The sequence below is a fragment of the Ursus americanus genome, chromosome 2 (genome assembly GCF_024610735.1).
Source record: "Ursus americanus isolate L20-20 chromosome 2, mUrsAme1.1.p, whole genome shotgun sequence".
NCBI lineage: Eukaryota > Metazoa > Chordata > Mammalia > Carnivora > Ursidae > Ursus > Ursus americanus.
Window position 1 is genome coordinate 28,337,740 of NC_142128.1, and position 20,206 is coordinate 28,357,945.

At 47.2% G+C, this 20,206-nt stretch overlaps 1 protein-coding gene across 4 annotated transcripts in view; it reads left to right on the forward strand.

Moving 5' to 3' along the window:
• The first annotated feature begins 4,554 nt into the window (after positions 1 to 4,554).
• MYH11 (myosin heavy chain 11) overlaps positions 4,555 to 20,206 on the forward strand; it is a 114,251-nt gene continuing 98,599 nt past the window's right edge. For all 4 annotated transcript variants that reach the window (XR_015727877.1, XM_045776042.2, XM_045776040.2 and 1 more), the window contains exon 1: positions 4,555 to 4,686. The gene's annotated coding sequence lies outside the window, so the exon portion shown is untranslated. The remainder of the gene's footprint in view (positions 4,687 to 20,206) is intronic.

The following is a 20,206-nucleotide window of genomic DNA, read 5'->3' on the forward strand; positions in this document are numbered from 1 at the left end:
CAAAACATACTTTTTATTTTTTAAAGATTTTATTTATTAGAGTAGAGAAAGAATGAGCAAGGGAGTGGCAGAGGGAGAAGCAGACTCCCCAATGAGCAGGGAGCCGGACTCAGGGCTCAATCCAGGACCCTGGAATCATAACCTGAGCTGTAGGCAGACGCTTAACTGACTGAGCCACCCAGGCACCCCCCAAAATAGACTTTATTTTTGAGAGCGAGCTTAGGTTCGCAGCAAAGTTGAGTATAACGTACAGAAAGTTTTTATATACCTCCTATTCACCCCCCCACAACTCATGCCCCCCACCCCACCCCAGGAGTGGCACATTTGGTCCAATGGGTGGACCTACACGGACACATCATTATCACTCACAGTCCATCATTTATATCAGGGTTCATTTTTGGTGCTGCTCATTCTGTGCACTTGAACAAATGCATAATGACAGGTATCCACCATTCTAGTACCACACAGTATTTTCACTGCCCTCAAAACCCTCTGTTCTGTCCGTTCATCCCTCCAGCCCCCCAACCCCTGGCAACCACAGATCTTTTAACTCTTAGTTTTGCCTTTCCCAGGATGTCGTATAGTTGGAATCCTACAGGATGTGGACTTTTCAGACTGGCTTCTTTCACTTGGTAATAATACACGGCAGATTCCTCCACGTCTTTTCATGGCTTGAGAGCCCGTTTGTTTTTAGCACCAAAGAATATTCCATCACCTCGGTGTACCACAGATTGTCCATTCATGTGCTGAAGGGCCGCTTGGTTGCTCCCAAGGTTTGGCAATTACGGATAAAGCTGCTTTCAACATCCCAAGTGCAGGCTTTAGCATGGACGTCAGCTTTTCACTCATTTGAGTAAATCCTAAGGAGTACGATTTGCTGGTTCATATGTTAAGAATATGTTTCGTTTTGTAAGACACTGTAAAACTACTTTTGAGAATTTTAGTACCCTTCCTGATGGAGGGTGGAGAATCTGGAGTTACCAAGACAGCAGAATCGGAAATTGATGAGGGAAAGAGCATCGCAGGTCAATCTGCCATGCGGTCTTGTCCTGGAGAAGTGTGGTGCCATCATGAGAGAAACAGAAGTGCCTTTGTGCAAGAGATGGAGCCGAGCCGGGCTCGTGGCCAAGAATGATGTCCCTTCATTCACAAGGAGGCACAGTGCTGTGCAAATCTTGGGCTGGAGGACTTGAGCGCTGCTACACTTTTAAATAATTAGATTGTGAAGCACACACAAGAGTAAACCATGCTTGGACCCGATCTTTGATATTATTAAAAACTGGAGGGAATCACATTTTGGGGCTTTCTGAAGCCAACAGCAAACACAAAGCTATTTGGTAAAGAGGGAAAGACTCCAAGAGAGAAATTTCCCCTCTGCCATCTTGTTTCATGAGTTCATGGAAACTCCCATTACACAGCACCTCACAAAGAAGACAAGCCAAGGAAATTTACTGGACAGCTCTCGAAGTAACACTTTTTTAAAGTATTTTTCCCCCTTGATCTTAAAGTAACTGGCATTCGAAAAAAAACAGGCATTTGACTTCATTATTGTAACAATGCGCATTTGAAGATTCAAACATCTGAGCTTCTGCACTGGACAGATAGTTAATGAATGACTGTTATGTACACATACTGTCCCCGAGCACTTGTAGAATGTACTGGAAAGGTATGAAATACTTTACATAAGGCCTTCACATGCATCATCATATTAAACCCAGTAAGGTAGTTGAGGCAAAGATTCTGTCCATCTGTGCTCCTCCTTGGGAAGACACAGTCTCAGTTCACTGACTGTCCTGTGGCTTCTGGTCTGATGCCTTGCAGATCATGTGTAAACCTCCCATCTACTTAACACGGACTCGATCAGACATGTGGAGTTGGAATTCCTGCTCCAGCACTAACTAGCTATGCTACCTTGGCTTGTTACTTAATTCACCAACCTGGTTTGTCAACAGCAAAATGGGAAAAAAAAAATTTTAAGTACCTACTTCCTGGGGTTGTTATAAAGAAGAGGAGAGAGAATGCAGTACAATTCACTGTTTGTTTAAAAAATAAACTCCCCATTTGTTAATAATTGCTTATAAGGATTCCTGTTAAAATTTACCAGCAAGTTCTTTAACGAGTCAAATGCAGCTCCTTTGAAGTACCAGTGTTAAGGCCTCCAGTAAAGATGCCAGCTCTCACTTTGAAGCCAGCACGTTTGATTCTAACAGCCTGCTCTGGGTTCTTTCCAGGACTGGAAGATGGTGGTCAACTTCACTCTTCCATCACCCTCCGCTCGGCACCCTGTCCGTACCAGCCAACGCAGGGACAATTTCCACTCCTTTTACAGTGTAGACAGTAAAAGGCACGTGGAGAAGCAGCTTATCCATCATTTTCTGAAGATCTTTCCCCTAGCTGTGCAGTCAGCTGAACTCTGGTGGATCTTGACTCTGATTTAGGTCACTTGTGTGCTTTCAGGGGTGAGAAAGCAGGAGAGCTTGACATTGGAAGCATGAGGAAATGACAAGAGGGTCTGAGATGCTAAGCCCTGCAGCGGGGACCCTGTAGGATGGACAGGCTCCCAGGCCTGTAACCCCTACTTGGTTTCAATGAGAATAATAACAACTACCAGGAAGCAACACAATATGTTCATTTTACATGGATCATCTCAAAGACTGTTTACAAACAGGTAGGGAAATTGAGTCACGGAGGCTTTAAGTGGTACTGGCCACTAACCTCAGAGACCTGTTTAGCTCCTAAGCCAGTTCACCCCGGAAAGGCATTTCCCTTTAAAATCTCTCTGGAAGTGAATCCTGGCAACGGTGGGCTCCAGTCCCAGCGAGAGCCTGGGCAAATCTCTGCACACCTCTAAGACCTCAGTTTTCTCACCTGCAAAAGGGGTATTAATACAGCCCCCCCCCCATCTGATTTGGTTACCAGGGGAGGAGTTGTAGACCGAGGGCACAGAGCTTGGCAGGGGTCTTTCCACCGCCTCTGACCCTCTCCCCAAACCCTCTGGCCGCCGGGAGTAGCTGGAGCCCGCGTGGGCCTGGGGGCTGTCCCCGCGCGGCGCTGTCGCAGCCACGGGAGGCAGGGCCCCCTCCCCCGCGCCCGCCGCCCCGGGACGCCGCTCGGCACCATATTTAGTCAGGGGGAGCGGGCAGCCCCGGGCTGGTATGCGGCGCTGGGAATTCCTGCAGGAAGGAGCCCGCGCCTGCCCTTTTTGGGTTGTCGCCCGCCCTGCGCCCCCCGTCGCGCCCCAGGAGGGAGGACCGGCCCGGGAAGCTGGAGCCCGTGCGGGGCGGGGAGCGGGGCGGGGAGCGGGGCGCGCGGGTCCCTGTCCTGGCGCGGGGCCAGCCCACCGCCTTGGCTTCCTTTTATGGCCTGTGTGCGTGCGAGCGACAGAGACCGGGGAGAAGACGGAGAGCCAGGGAGAGAGCCAGCCAGAGAGATCTGGAGCCAGAGACACGGGGCCAGAGACAGAGGGAGACATCCGGGAGAGACACAGAGACAGAGACAGAGGGAGACTTATGACAAAGTGAGAGAGAGAGAGACAGTGATGGGCACAGTGACATACAGAGTGACCGCAAGACAAAAGCATGATGGAGACACACTGTGTCAGATGTACGAAGAGAGAGAGAGACAAACGCAGGGGGAGGAGGGGAGAGAGAGGTCCTGAGTTTTAAGTGAAGTTTTAAGCAGCTTCTTCATTTGCTAGAATTTCTCAGGGGAGGAAAGGTCGGGAATTGCAAGGGCGGGGTCGCACCCATTTTCTCTTTGAATCCTGACACCACCTTGCAAATTACATAAACGTACCCTCCCCAACACACGCACCCATTTTTCAGCTGCGGACACTGAGGCTCAGAGCAAGGAAATGACTTGCCTGAGGTCAAGTAGTCAGCGAATGGCACATCCAGGCCTGAAGTGACAGCAGCGGGTTTTTTTCCCCTTCTTTTGCTGTGGATGGAGGTGGGGATGGCAAATTGGGAAAAATAAAAAGTCCCCCTTTCCGAACAATTCCCAGCAGTCGGGGCGGGGGGGGGGGGGCTCCTGCCTCGCACTTTGCAAAGTTCAAAAAATCCCCTTTCTCTACACTTCATGCAGTACGGCTGGCCCTGTGTCCAGTCAGTGGAAGGGGAATAAAATGGGGAGTGGGGCGGGGAGGTGACAATTCAGACCCCCCCACACACACACACAGACACACATCCTCCGTGGGGAAGAAGCGGTTAAAATCCGTGCAGCGCGCTGACCCGGCGAAGCCATTCTCAAGCATCCCCTCTAGACTCTGGCCGCTCGATCCCTTTCTCTGGGAATCAGAGTTTCGGTGACTGTCCCAGAGCGGGGAAGAGGGGTGAGACACCTGCCCCCAAGGCTTCTGCGGGGAGCTCTGCAGCCCCCTGCGCTCCCGCCCGGCGCGCGCCCCGCTCCCCACGCGGCCGCAGGTGCGCCCTAGGGCCGGCACAGACGCCGCGCTTCCCGGGCCCTGCAGGGGGCGCTGCAGAGGGAGCGGCATGGGACCCTCCCCCTCTATACCCCCCCCCCTCCCCCCCGGGCCGCCTCCCCTTTCCCACCCGCGGGCAGCTCCGGGTCTATAAAGAGAGGCGTTCCGGGCGAACCGGGAGATTTGGACTCCCCTGCCTGGGAGGTGTGCCAGCTCTGAGCTCTCTACCCAGTTTCTTCTCTGCTGTCCCCCCAGTTGGGAGATCTGTAAGTAGGGTGGTCCTGGGGTGGGGGTGGGGCAATTGGGTAGGGGGTTTGAAGGTCCCATGGGGCATCCTACAGGGGCTGGGGTGTTTTGGTTCTCATCCTCTCAAGGACTATGGTGAGGAGGTGGGGGATTCACAGTTTTCTTTTTTCTGCCCTGTCAGCCTAAGTTTTCCCCAAACCAGCATCTGGGATCCCAAGGTTGCCAATGAAAAATACCCCCAAGGTGGTACTTACTAAAGACAAATGCCCGAACCCACCTCCAGTTACACTTGAATCTTCAGAAAAAAACTGTGCTTAAAAAAAAAAAAAAAAAAAAGAGGAGAAGTCCCATACTATTCTTATAAGGCAAAATCTGGGAGATGTGATCCCTTAAAATCTCAGAGGACCAACTTCCCTTAGGTTCTTTTAGGCACAGATAAAGTGCAACTGAACTTCACTGAAAAAGTCATTTCCAGTCACAGGCAGGCAAAGTAACCCTCCAGGTGTATTTGGAAGCCTGGCTTAATTCTGTTGATAATGTGTTAAATCAATTGAAAACACATGGGCAGGTGCTCCGCAGAAAGAGTGTTTTTCATCAGTTTAGAGGATGTGCTTGTTGATATCTCTGGAGAGGTAGGTCTGGTTATGATCCTGTTAATTTCTACAGCCCAGTTTTCTTCCCGAGCTCCCCTCCTCACTGGCCCCCCAACTCCAAAGTAAAAAAAAAAAAAAAAAAAAAATTATACAGGTTGACCCCAGGGGCTTCAAATACCCTGACAGACGCCTGAGCTCAATTTGCATCCATGACCTGCAGGTGGGTTAGGCAGGAAGGCGCTGGGATTGCCTGCGGAGCAGCCACTACAAGTGTTGCTCTCAACGCCCCACAAAGTGGGCAAAGTGAGAAAAAGCGTGGCTCCCTGCACAGGGAGCTGGTGGGGGTTTTGCTGCTTGAGAAAAGGCACCATTCAAAGCCACACTGATCAAGAAATCAGAGAAAATATTTCAAGACCCAAGACAGAGAGTGTGGAGTTACAGTATTAAGAACTGAGCGATGAAATTTCAAAGTGGCCAGGGTTTGGCAAAGGGAAAGCAGGCAGACCGTGAGTAAGCCGATGTGTGGAGTAGTGTTTTGTTTGGTCTTTCCTGATTGGTTTTGTTTTCTTGAAGACGCTGGACTGAAAGGCATGGGATGGCAGCGTGTAACAGAGGATGTTGAATCTCTGTGGAAGGAAGTCTTCCTTCCGAGCTTTTCCAGTGAGCTAGCCACCCCCGGTGGGATACGTATGTACCAGGCGCTGTAGCAGTGTTTGATGTAATTTATGCCCTTGAAATGCCACAACAACCTTTTAAAGGAGGCATCATGATGCCTGTTTAGTAAAAAGGCAGCTGAGGCACAGAGAGGTTCAGTAACTTGCCCAGCGTCACACAGCTGCCAAGTGGTGGAACCCATTCCTGGGTCTGTCTGATGCCAAGGCTATAGCCGTGACCCCACCATCTTTTGTCTTTGCAAACTCTTTTTGGAGTTAGGTTTCCGGGGGCGACCAGATGCTTCTAGGAAGGCAAGTGTTTATCCCCTTCTCTTTGAAGAAAATAACAAACTGACCTTTTGTGAATTTAAAATAAAATGCATTGTTTATTCCCCCCGGTGGTGGGGGTGGTGGGCCATCTGGGCTGCCATCCCGAGGGTCCAACCCACGAACTAGCCGGGCCTCCCGCTAGAAGCTTCTGGGGCTCGCCTGGTACACACCATGTTTTTTTATTTTCACATCTGAAATAGACGTGTTATTCCGTACAAGGTATTTGTTATGGGTTTGTTATCATTACTTTTCTGTCCGGGGGCCGAGATTGAGGCAAACATGCCCATGTATGGTAGCGTTTTCTACGAGGCCATCCCCAGCTCGCTCGCAAATTAGCGTTCTATTGCAGCTTTGTTGGTCGTGACTCTGGGGATTTCTTGGCCCTTGTTCTTCTCCTTCGGGAACAAGTGGGGGAGCCTGGAGGAGAAGGCCTTTGGAAGGGAAGGGGGATGACTTTTGCCTGCTCCTCTCTTATTTGGAGGTTTTATTTATTTAAAAGAAATTTTTTTCTTTGACCACTCAGGTTTATTAAGCTACTGCTTTCCCAGGTGGGAATAGAAAACAGAGCCTTTGGTTCTGTAGAAAGGTAATTATCTCTGTGAGACCATATTGCCTCAGGGGTTAGGAACTCCAAGGCTTCACAAAGACCATGAGGAGTCCTTTCCAGTCCGTTGATGAATTTCTCTAACATTGCACAGTCAAGTCCCTTCATTCAATATGAAGTTTCCCTGCTGTCCCCCTCTTCTACGTCAGCCTCTTGGCACAGTCTCCCCCTTCCCGGAGCTCTGGCACCCAGAAGGTTCGGCCAAACCAGCTCATTGGAATCGTGCCTATTCATCAAGTGCCAATGACCATTAAATCAGTTAGCCAAATGAGGACCTGTCAGCTTAAGGAAGGGAAGAGGAACGAGTCTGGAGGCTGTGACATCCAATGTCAAGGCCCTGGCAGATTCCGTTCTTGGTGAAGACGCTCTTCCAGGCTTGAAGAAGGGTGCCTTCCCGCTGTGTGTTCACGTGGCCTTTCTTGGAAGTTTTATTTTTAGAGGGGGGGAAGTGTCTCTTCTTTCTGCAGGACATTGGATCCAGGCAGGTGGATTTTCTGTTGTAGGCACAACCATGTAATTCTGAAATGGGCATCAGATTTTTTTCTGGAAAACCAAGTCCAGAGTTAAATCCCCTGGAATCCTAGAATGTCAGAAGCAAATTTAGAAATTACCTGCGGTAGACTCGGCAAACCTCAGTTTTTCCATCTGAAAAATGGGGTGGAGAAGAGCTAATGAGCACTTTTGCCAGCCAGCATGCTAAAGCTCTTTCCTGGCATCCTTTTACCATCTTTACAACAACCCTTTGGAGTAGATATTACTACTGGCTCCTTTTTATTATTGTGCTCTAAATAATTTGCTCAAGATAGCTTGCCTGGCTGATGAGAAGGAACAGATTCTGCAGATCTAGCTCTAACTCTAGAGCCCAAGGGATTACCCTGTTGGGAGGCTTAAGTGGGGTAATGCCAATGAAGCCCTTAACGCAGTGCCTGGCCCTGGTCAGCTTCAGTGGACAGTTACTTACAATGAACCTGACCAGAGACCTTAAGGATTTTGCTTAATGTGGCAGAGCTGGTACTTGGCAGAACCAGAAAGCCTATCTATGGTGTGGCCTTTCTGCAAAGGAGAAACTTGTCCTTAATTTTCCTTTTGGATAATGTCTTCATAAACCCAATTCCTATTTGCTAGAATCGTCTTCTGCTTTCATATGACCACACCTCCTCCCCTGTGCCAGGAACATCACAGATTCCAGTGCTGTTGGCCCATTTGTGATTCATGTAGGGTCGTGATGGCATTCTTTAAGAGCTCACCTATGAACGGAAACCTGTCTGGTTTTCATAGGGCTCTTTGGCTCCCTGGGGTCTCTGCCCTCCACCCCTGACCTGTCAAGAATTTAAGCATGGCCACACATTGGAGGAAAGGCTGAGTTTGGAGAAGGTCAAGCAGGAATTGGAAGGGCATTTTGTAAGGGTCAGGCGATGGAGGAAGGAGCTAGTGGTGCCCGTTTTTCTTGCCATGGGGAGTCCCGTAACTTGGACTTGAATCAGTTATTCAGCAGCTTGGAAGGAACAGCCCTCATCAAAGTTCCCCAAGAAAGGGCCACAGGACTCACCCCTTGCTCACTCATGCAGACTTGAACTTGCCATGTCACTAGACCCGTTCCTTCCTTACCCTGGAACAGCAAAGCGTGCAGCAGATGGTACAGAATCTCAAAAGAGGCCAACCTCTGAGACCCCTGGGGTCACGACCGCCATTCCCCAGTCTCCAGGTAGAATGCCCTTCTCCCTGATCCCCTGCCCCTCCCCATCCCTCCTCATCCCTGGAAATGATCACAGTTAGTGTATTCTCATGTATCTTTCCAAAACCTTTCTACGTTGAATTTCCTTTTTTTAGACAAATATTGGTATTCTGGAAATTAGGATTTTTTTCCCACTTAATCATAGATCTTCTGCATCTTTCTATATCAGCATGTTTTGGCATTTTAAAAAATCAGCTGCATAATACTCTATTATTTGAAAGTATAGCTTCTTACTGAAACATCCTGTTCCCCATCACTTACAATGAGTGCTTCAGGGACCATCCTTGTGTCTATTTTTGTCTAATTACATGAGTTTATCTGTCAGATAAATTCCCAGCAATGCAATGGCTAGGTCAAAGGGCATGCACATTTATTTTATTTTATTTTATTTTTTTGAGAGAGAGTGAGAGTCAGTGTGGTGGTGGAGGGGCAGAAGGAGAGAGCAGGGGAGGTGAGGAAGGAGAGGGAGAGAGAATCTTAAGTAGGCTCCATGCCCAGCACAGAGCCCAACACAGGGCTCGATCTCATGACCCTGAGATCATGACCTAAAGCCGAAATCAAGAGCTGGATGCTTCTTGACTGAGCCATCCAGGCGCCCCCGCATGCACATTTAAAATAGATAGATATTCAGAAATGTCTGTCACATTCAAGACTATACATTTATTGTAAGCGGTGTTATGCTAGATTTGTAAGCTACAAAGTACAATGGGGCTTTTAGGGTCAGAAATGACCACTTCTCTCTTTCCCAAAAGCGTTCTCGGTAGGAGCTACGGTGTTTCTTGCCAACCCAGTTCTCTCGGTAGGGGAGAAAAATAATTTCGCTCTATGAACTAAAAACACTTCCTTCCGATGAAGCATGAGAGACTATGGACTCTGAGAAACAAACTGAGGGCTTCAGAGAGGAGGGGGGTGAGGGAATGGGATAGGCTGGTGATGGGTAGTAAGGAGGGCACGTATTGCATGGTGCACTGGGTGTTATACGCAACTAATGAATCATCGAACTTTACATCAGACCAGGGATGTACTGTATGGTGACTAACATAATATAATAAAAAAAACATTAAAATTAAAAAAAAAGTTAAAAGCAGATGTTGCTAAATGGTAAAACAAAAGACGTGAATAAACATTTGAGAGTTAGTTGTTTAAAAAATAAATAAATAGGGGCGCCTGGGTGGCTCAGTCATTAAGCGTCTGCCTTCGGCTCAGGGCGTGATCCCGGTGTTCTGGGATCGAGCCCCACATCAGGCTCCTCCGCTGGGAGCCTGCTTCTTCCTCTCCCACTCGCCCTGCTCGTGTTCCCTCTCTCGCTGGCTGTCTCTGTCAAATAAATAAATAAATAAATTCTTAAAAAAAAAAAAAGATTAAAAAAATAATAAATAAATAAAAATAAAAACACTTCCTTCCGGAGTTACTTTAAACGCAGTATTTAAATGAGTTAGATGTCAAAAGCAACACTGAAGTGACAGACTCCCTGCCCACCTTTTCCTTGTTACGGAGAAGTGGGGCTTCCTCGGGACCCTTGGGAGGTGGGGGTTGTGACTGGTGGGGGGCATGGCGAGGGGGCCAGGCCATGCGGCAAGGAAGAGCTTTTCTGCTAAGAGTAGATTGGGTGTCGGGCAGATCTGGGTCTAAATCCTGGCTCCAACTTTTACCAGTGAAGGCCTTTAATGTAGTTGACTTTCCAGGAGCTCTATAATCTTAAAGGAATACTAAATGATGCTCTCCTTGCTGAACACTTAGGACACAGAAGAAGTTGGTGTATTTAATAAACAGCCCCACCCGGGGGCGCCTGGGTGGCTCAGTTGGTTAAACATTTGTGACTTCAGCTCAGGTCCTGACCCCAGGGTCCTGGGGTCAAGCCCTGCATCGGGCTCCCTGCTCAGTGGGGAACCTGCTTCGCCCTCTCCTGCTCCCTCTGCTTGTGCTCACTCACTCTCTGTCTCTCTCTGTCAAATAAATAAAATCCTAAAAAAAAAAAAAAAAAACTTTCTGAAAAAAAAAAAAAATGAATGGCCTGACCCAATATCCGGTGAATAGAAGGGGTCCAGTAATGATGGTGGTTATTAGTAACAGAGGTAGAGTCCATCAGCTTCGTGGGGACAGCTTGGGGCTGGGAGAACTGGTGCGTTGAGGGAGCCTGGTCCCTCTCCTTCTTCCCTCTGCACATCTGGCTCCCCCCACACCTGGGCCAGGCCTTGACCTTGTTTGTCTGATGTAGAGGTCCTTCCAGCAGGTAGGTTGTGTCCTAGATTGGGCTCGGAGGGCGTTCATTTTGTCTGTATGAAACAGGCAATGGTTTAACTTGAGGGGGGGCTCTCTTGTACCTAAATTCAGACTTCTGGGTCTGTTGACCATCTGGCAATGCAGGGCCCACATTCTCACCGGGTGACCCCACCTGGAGTGTAGGAGCTGTTGCCATCTCTAGGCAGAGTGAGAGGGCTCTGGCCAGCCCCCTCGAGCCTGGGTCACTCTACATTGCTCCTCTGACCCCAGGGACATTTGGGTTTGTGTCTCTGGCCTAAGCTCTTGCGCCGGAGGCTTGGCAATGCAATCTTCAGGGAAGCTATCGAGCAGGTGCGGTGATGTGCAAATCCTATTCTGTTTGGGTCCTGGGGTATTTTATTCATTTTTCATTAGTGCAGAAGCAGAAAGGGCAAGACCTTTTAGCCCTGCATTCCCCTGGGGGAAAATAAAGCTGATGTGAGAACACACGAGAGCAACTAAACAGTCTTAACTGGTCCAATTTCAACCCTTGGATACAGAACCACGGATATCATCAAATGTGAGCGCTAGGCGGCCCACCATCTCCCCCCCCACCCCGCCAAATGAAAAATGCCAGGCTCAGAGAGGCAGAGACACTTGCACAGAGTCACCCAGCAAATGAGTAGCAGAACTGGGACTTGTAACCCTTTGGTGTCGCAGAGGCTAGTGAATATCTTGCTGGTGCTCAGAGAATGAAACTGTGTGGGGTTGGCAAGGAAGTTGAGACTGTGTCCACGGCGGACACGCTTAGCTGCCGAATATTGCTGACGCCGACAACAAGAGTCCTTTGTTCTTCTCAAAACGTTTGAGAGCAGCCCTGATGAATGGACTGTACTGAGTACCCATCAGTCCTGTGTAATAATACTGCAGGGGCCTTTTCAGCTGCTGGAGCTGAGGCAGGACGTGGGAGGAGGGGGACGGTGGACGAGGAGGGCTCAGAGGGGGGGGGGTCTCCTTGAGGTTCAGCCCCCTGAGCATGTGTCTCTCATCTGATCTGATGTCTTCACTCCACCTGTGTGACCTTCTGCACTTGGCCTTCTACGTTGGTGTGGATGAAGTGGCGACTGTCCTCAGCTTTCCTTGTCTTCCTAAGACAGCCCTTGCTTTTACTCTAAAGCAGTGGTTCTCACGGGGGACAGTTTCCAGCATCTGGCAATGTCCAGAGGCCTTTTGGTTGTCACAGCTGGCAGGAGGAGTGGCCACTGGCATCTAATGGGTAGAGAACAAGGATGCTGTAGACAGCCTCCAATGCACGAGACAGCCCCCTCCCCCACCAAAGAATGATCAGCACCGATGTCCACAGTGCCAACGTTGAAAACCCTGCTTGGCATGAAGGACCACGCAGGGAGCAGGAGACCAGGTTTTGCTTCTGTGGAGCACGCGGAAAATCCTCTCAGTGGGGTCGTGCTCCCTGATCACTCCTGGGATTTTGCCAGATACTTTTTATTCCTCCCTGTGTCTCCCCTAATGCCTGACCTGAGACTTTTTGCCTGGTTGCCAGCATCCCAAATTTTAAGGCTCAAGGCTCCAAGTGCAAGCTGGGGCATGTCCTTGGACCGGTCAAACTGACTTATTGGGAGCTTTCGACCCTGATCGGGAATGTTTCTCAGGCATGCCAATGTTTCCCACAGTCCTCAAGCGCTCTGCCTGATTCAGAGAAGTCAAAGCAGAAAAGATCACCTTGGAAATACACCTTTATTCAGGGTCCACCATAGCTAGCTGTGCCGCGATGGGCAAGTTACTTAACCTCTCTATGCCTGTTTCCTCACCGTAAGCCAGAGTTAATGGTGTACTTAGGTGTTTATGAGGGGATTAAATGAGATAATAGCTAAGATACCCAATAAAGATTGAGCAGCTATGACTACTAATATGAGTATTATTAATTTGCTAGGCTCACGGAGTTTTCTCAAGGGCAAATCAGTAGGATTTCATCAGTTTAGTGGGAAAAGAGGTCTGTGGCCAAATGTTTTGGGGGAGCCCTGGGTCCAAAGGTATAATATTGATTTTAGGATTCAGGACCTGCCAAGGTCTTCGATGTCCTGATACAAGCTGTGCCTCTCCATGACAGAGGTGGGGGGTGGGAGCTTGGGGGGAGTGGAAACGGTGGGGGGTTAGCACTTTTCAAGTGGATTTAGCCGCAGAATCTTTTTTTTTTTTCTTTTTGAAGAGTATCTCAACTTCCCTGAATCCCGCCCAACCCCCACCCCTACTCTTTCGAGGGATCAGGGTTCCAAGGAGCACACTCTGGGAAACGCTATTCCAGGGTGAAGCCAGGCTCCTCTTTCCTTTGACCAAAGCAGATGTCACACTTCGTAACTGTCGGAGGCATCAAAGCCGTGAGAAGCAAGCCAGCCTCTCTCTCTCTCCTTTTTTGGTTAGACATAGACTCTTTGCCCTTGATCTTGTTTGTGTTTCTGAATCCTGGATCAGACAGGGTTCCTGGCGATGGGAATTCCTGTGTCCTTTTATTTTTCTGTTGTGTTTTTTTGTTTGTTTCTGCTGTTTTGCTGTTTTTCTGACTTTTAAGGCAGCTGACCGACATCGCGATCTGAAAGAGCCCACCTAGTTGTCACGCTGCTCAGAACAGAACAAAACACTTCCCCGGCCCTCTTGAGTATATTTGGCTACTATTTTAAACACTTCGCATTGCACACTAACATGAAGAGCACTTAGCACTCCTGAGTTGTGCACTTGATTGGTTAAGGTGGTCAATTTTATGTCATATGTATTTTATCATGAGGATAAAAAGGAAAAGAAACCACAATTTTTCTTGGAAGTGTATACTTTGTTTCAGAAAAGTACACACACCGTAGGTATGTAGCTCAATGAATTGTCACAAAGTGAACACGTCCCTGTCACAGGCACACAGATTAAGAAAGTCCTATTATTCCATGCAAGACGTCTGACGTCGATCACCATAGGATAGCTTTGCCTGGTTTTGAACCGCCTATAAACAGAATCCCATAGTCCCTTCTTTATGTGTCTCCCTTCTTTGTTCAAATGTGTGTGTGAGATTTTTTTTCTTACTGTGGTATGGAGCTGAAGTACCCTTCGTCTGATTGGGGTCCCGTTTTGAATGTGTATAATATGCCAGGCACTGTGTTGGGTACTTTCAAGGGTCAGTTCATTTATTGCAAATTCTCCTTTGAGCTTCGGACAAGCCCATCAGGCTCGTGTGGGAGGCAGAGCAGCACAGGCTCTGGAATCAGATGTGGGCTCAGAACCTGGCTCTGCTGTGTGACCTCAGGCAGATGGCTTCACCTCTCTGAGCCTCTGTTTCCCTATCTGTAAGATGGAGCTGACTGTAACGCCCAACTCCTAAGGCTGTGCTGTTGTTACTTGATGGTCCTGCATGTGAGCCGTTCAGCCCAGCACCTGTACGGGGTCTGTGAGCGTTAACTATCACTGCGGGTATTCAGAAAACTTAGCCCCAGGGGTGACGTACAGGCCAAATAGGAGATGGTGTGATACCGACATTGCTTACACATAGACGAGAATTGTACAGATTTTATGTAGTAATATTTTTCCTTTTAAGGAAAAACCTCGAACGTGCAGAAGTCAACAGAACAACAGAGCCCATTTGCAGGCACCCCACCCCTAAACCCCAGGTTTTTCAGTTCAGCTACAACTAATTCCCATGGTCTCAGAAAGGAAGGGACTCTAAATGCTCTTTAAAAGTTTAGTCATTGAAAGTCATCTCTATACCAAACATGCAGCTCAAACTCACAACCCCAAGGGTCTCTTGCTCCTCCCACTGAGCCAGCCAGGTGCCCCAGGAAAGGACACTAAATAGATGAAATCATAGTACCATTATCGCTGCGAAAAAGTCAACAAATTCCCTAATATAAAGGATATCAAGTTGATGCTCAGATTTTCTTGATCATCTCCTATGTTTTTGGAGGGGTTGTTGGAATTTCGTTTTTTCTCACAATTGCCTTCAATTTTGCAAAGCTTTCCATGCAAGGGGTGGCTTTTTAAAAATGCAAAATGTGCCCTTATTTCTAATTTGGCCTCGTATGTGTGTGTTAGGGGGAGAAGGGGGTTCTTTCCCTCCCTCCCTCCATGTTTGTCTTATTGTCTCTGTTGGACTTTTTCACTGTGAAAATATTCCAGTGTATGCACGAATAGAGAGAATGCTAGGACACACCCCCCTGGCACCTGCCACTCCCCTTTGGTAATGATCAAACCTGCTGGTCTTCATGGATCTTCACCTACTGTTTTTCCTCTGGGTCTCGAAGCCCCTTCTAGTTCACAGGTTCTTCTTTTTCTGTGCTTTGTTAAAGGAATGGAGTCATTTGTCCTATGCCATCCCACCTGTGGACTTTGTTACAACCCCGCCCCCCCCCGCCCCCCTGCCTTAACAGGGTTCACCGTGTTCCCTGTGCCCTTCATTTCCTGAATATTAGACCCAGAGGCTTTGTCAGCTTTGAGCCCCCGCCCCCCGCCCTCCCCTTTTCCTTTCTGGAAGAATATTTCCTTGATGCTAGTGGCACTTTGTATGGGTCCCCATCTGGAAGCACATCACATCTGATTGACTCTTTATTGCAATATTAAGGTTAATGAGCATAATGGGTGACCTCATCCTGATGCACGCAGGGTAAAGCTCTCCATCCACTTCTCATCTAACACTGTGGATCGGGAAGTGTGGACCCAGACCCACATCCTCAGCGTCACCCGGGAACTTGTTAGAAATGCAGACCCTGGGGCTCATCCCAGCCCTGCTGATTCAGAAGCTCTGGGATGGACCCAGGCATCTGTGACTTCACAACCCCCCAGGGCAGGCTGGTGCACGGGGATGTGTGCAAGCCCCTGGTCTCATGGTTTTAGCAACTACCGATGGTCACTGTCAGGGCCCATTATTTTATTAGGGGTTCTGGAACCGCTACATTCTAGTTTTGTTGTTTGTTCTACATTTGTTAACTGAAATTCTTCCAAGTAGAGGGAGTGTTCTTTCACAACAGTTAAAAGTGAGGTTGCGGGAGGGATGCAGGAAATGTGCAGGAATGCGGGAAATGTGGTCGTTAAACTCAAGTTTGTGTGCAATTCCTTATTTCACTTTTTTGAGTGACGAAGTGATTATTCAGGTTTAGGGAATAATTTGCTCATTTTTCAATCTTCTTAAAAATGCACAATTAGAGGGGTGCCTGGGTGGCTCAGTTGGGTAAGCAGCCAACATTTGATTTCGGCTCAGGTCGGGGTCTGACTGACCCCTGAGTTGGGCTCCGCACTCAGCAGGGAGTTGGAACCTGCTTGAGATTCCCTCCCTCTCCTTCTGCCCCTCCCCCTGCTTGTATGTTCTTGCGTGCGCTCTCTTTCTAAAATAAATAAATATTTTTTAAAAACGAGCTGCTAGATCAGGACTCTTGGAAGAAATAACCGCCCTCTCTGAACATATCAGTTTCTGGCTTTTCTTATTGTTATTTTCACTCAGAAAAGAGAGAAGTGGCTGTATTTTGCTTTGCAAAGTCTGCGTCTCACGAGTTGCCCATTCCTGGGATGTGGGGCTACTCTGTCTCCATGGGATTTGGGGTCCAAGCGTGGGTTCAAAGGAGTTGTGAATTCTTCGCTGCTGAAGTAGGGTTGGCAACCACACAGTGTGTCCTGGTGACCACCCATCCTAGCTCAGCCTGCGCCTCAGTTCCTGGGGGCACCGCAGCAGTGGGTGGGGGAGGAGAGATGGGGCAGGTGGGGGGAGCCAGCTGGCAGCACATGTTTCGGGGCAGAGGCAAGCTCCTGCAGGTCTGGTCTGGAACAGGCTGCCAGGCTGACCAGACAGAGCCTGGAGTCTCAGCACCGGCCTCATGGACACATCTAGACAGTAGGATGAAGACTGTCTCTCATGGGCTCCTCCGGTTGAGAGGACATTTAATGACTTAAAATTTTACATAAAGCCTTTTCTCTGCCAATTACTTAGTGACCTTGAGGAATGATCTGTATCGGAAGGCAGAATCAATGTTTTGCTTCCCCTCCGCTCATCGTTACCTGTTTTCAAAACAATGTCTGGGTTGCCCAGCATCTTACAGGGATGGCCTTTGAAATTTATGTTAATCATCGTGCCTCATGGGTTTAACATACTCCTCTTTCCATTCTCATACTTCTTTTTCTTTTTTTTTAAGATTTTATTTATTTATTTGAGAGAGAGCATGCCCGCGCACAAGCGGGGGTGGGGCAGAAGGGGAGGGAGAAGCAGACTCCCCGCTGAGCAGGGAGCCTGATGCTGTCCTCCATCCCAGGACCTGGAGATCATGACCTCCGCCGAACATAGATGCTTAACCAACTGAGCCACCCAGGCGCCCGTTATAGTTACTTTTCTTACGGATGTTCAAACTCACTTGTATTGGACCAGATAGAACCAAGTGTAATATTTTAATATATAGTGTTCTAGACTTTAAAAAAAAATCTCTACACCCAACATGGGGCTCAAACTCACAACCCCAAGATCAAGAGTCACATGCTCCACTGACTGAGCCAGCCAGGCACCCATTTTCTAGACTTTTAAAAATGTATATATAGGGTGCTTGGTGGCTCAGTTGGTTAAGCAACTGCCTTCGTCTCAGGTCATGATCCTGGAGTCCTGGGATCAAGTCCTACATCAGGGCTCCCTGCTCAGTGGGGAGTCTGCTTCTCCCTCTGACCCTCCCCCCCTCATGCTCTCTCTCTCTCTCTCTCATTCTCTCTCTCTCAAATAAATACATAAAAATCTAAAAAAGAAAAAAAATGTATATACATATAAAATTACAAGAAAGATTTTGTTCTAAATATTTCAATCAGCTTTATTGAGGTATCATCTACATACAGTAAAACTCAGCAATTTTTAAAAAATTCATTGGCTTTTAAGTGTACAGCCCAGTGGGTTTCGATGAATGTGTATGGTTGTATAACCACCATAATCAGAATATAGAACATTTCATCACCCTGAAGGTTCCTTTGTGCCTCTCAGTGGTCAGTTCCCCTCTCTGCCCCTAGCAGCTCATTACTGATCTGCTTTCTGTCCTGATGGTTTTGCCTTTTCTAGACTTGCATATCAGTGAAGTAATAGAGCCTTTTGGGTCTGGCTTCTTTGGTCTAGCATAATGCTTTTAAGATTTGTCTATTTGTTTTCCCTGAGCATTCTATTTATACATAATTGTAATTTAGAAATACATCATAAGGAGTGCCTGGGTGCCTTAGTCATTAAGTGTCTACCTTCGGCTCAGGGCGTGATCCCGGAGTCCTGGGATCCAGCCCCACATCCGGCTCCTCTGCTGGGAGCCTGCCTCTTCCTCTCCCACTCCCCCTACCTATGTTCCCTCTCTCGCTGGCTGTCTCTCTCTCTGTCAAATAAATAAATAAAATCTTTAAAAAAAAAAAAAAAAGAAATACATTGTAAGTATCTTTGCATGTAGTATGATTCCCTTTATATGAAATGTCTAGAAAAGAGGAACCTATAGAGACAGACAATAGATTAGTGGGTGCCAGTGGGGTTGGAATGATGCAGACCAGCACAAAGGAACCCTTTTTGGGGTGATGGGAACATTCCAAATTTTGTCGTAGAGATACTTGGACAACTCCGTAAATTTGCTAAAACTCATTGAATTGTACATTTACAAATGAAATGATTTTATGGCATGTAAATGACCCTTTGATAAATATGTTAAAAGAAAAGGGAGACATTTTCGCATAAAGAAAAGTTCACACCGTGAAAATTCAGGGGAATTACCCCATTCTAATGAATGGATGTCCCAGTTAAGAAGGTATCACTGAAAGCCATCTAGATGGCTTGTAGATTTGCTGTTCCACATAGCATTGCAACCCACATTGTGATGCGTCTGCCAGCCCTTGTCTGTTTCCTTAGGCTAAATTCCTAGAAATGCAAATACAGGGAGCGCCTGGGTGGCTCAGTTGGTTAAGCATCTGATTTCAGTTCAGCTGATGATCTTGGGGTCCTGGGATTGAGGGCCGCATCAGGCTCCTGGGGTGGGGTGTCTGCTTGTCCTTCTCCCTCAGCCCCTCACCCTGCTTGTGCTCTCTTTCTCTCTCTCAAGTAAATAAAATCTTTAAAAAAAAATGCACTTGCAGGTCAAGCATTTGCATAGATTTTAAGGTTTTCCATCCATAAGTGTGGTGTGTGCTGAGGCCCACCCCCTACAACTCGACAACACTGATTATGACCAATAGTTTTCATCTCAGCCAAGCTGATAGGGGAAAATCAACATCTCATTGCTTTAACTCATTTACTGGTGAGGTTGAGCATCTTTTTCTCATGTGCATCGGCCATTTGAAGGTCTTCATAAAAAAAAATATATATATATATATATATATATATATATTTGTTGATCATAAATTTGACAAAAATTATAAAACTACAAATATGATAAAAAATAGATAATTGAAAGTATATCCCTGTTCATAGTAGCATTACTCACAGTAGCTAAAACACGGACGCAACTCAGGTATCTATCAGCAAATGAAGGGGTACGCAAAATGTGGTATATACGTACGGTGGAATATTATTCAGCCTTGAAGAAGAAGGAGATTCTGACACATTTGACAGCCTGGATGAATCTTGAGGACACGATGCTAACAGAACAAGCTAGTCACAAAAAGACAAATACAATACGATACCACTTGTATGGGTACTTAGAGCAGTCAGGTTCATAGAGGCAGAAAGTAGAGGGTGGGCGCCCCGCGTTGGGGGAAGGGGAGTGGGGAGTTAGTGTTTAATGGAGTCAGAGTTTCGGTTCTGTAGGATGTAAAAAGTTCTCAAGGTGAATGGTGGTGATTGTCGCACAACATATGGATGCACCTAATGCCACCGAACTATACACTTACAAATGGTCGAGAGCAAATTTTATGTATCTTTTACTGCAATAAAAAGATTGGGGGAAAAATGATAGAAAGCAAAAATCCCTAGGGTTGCCTGGGTGGCACAGTCGGTTAAGCATCCAACTCTTCATTTCTGCTCAGGTCATGATCTCAGGGTCATGAGATCAAGCCTCGTGTCAGGCTCTGCACTCAGCAGAGAGTCTACTTGGAATCTTCTTCCTCTCTCCCTCTTTCCCTCCCCCCCTCAAACCCCCACTTGTGCTCTCTCCAAAAAAAAAAGAAAAAGAAAGAAAGAAATATCCCGTCATAAATGTATTCAAGTGGGTATTTCTCCAATTTTTTGCCTTTTTTCTAAATTTTTTTATTTGAAATATTTAGAAATATTTAGAAATAAATATACATAATAAATATATAAATAATAAAATAAAATATTTATTTTATTTAAAAATTTAAATTATTCTAAATATTTTAAAATAAAAAGGGGGCATTATACCTACTGTTTACGTTCTCCTTTCTATTTTTTTAAAAGTTTTATTGACCTATAATTCACATGCTATA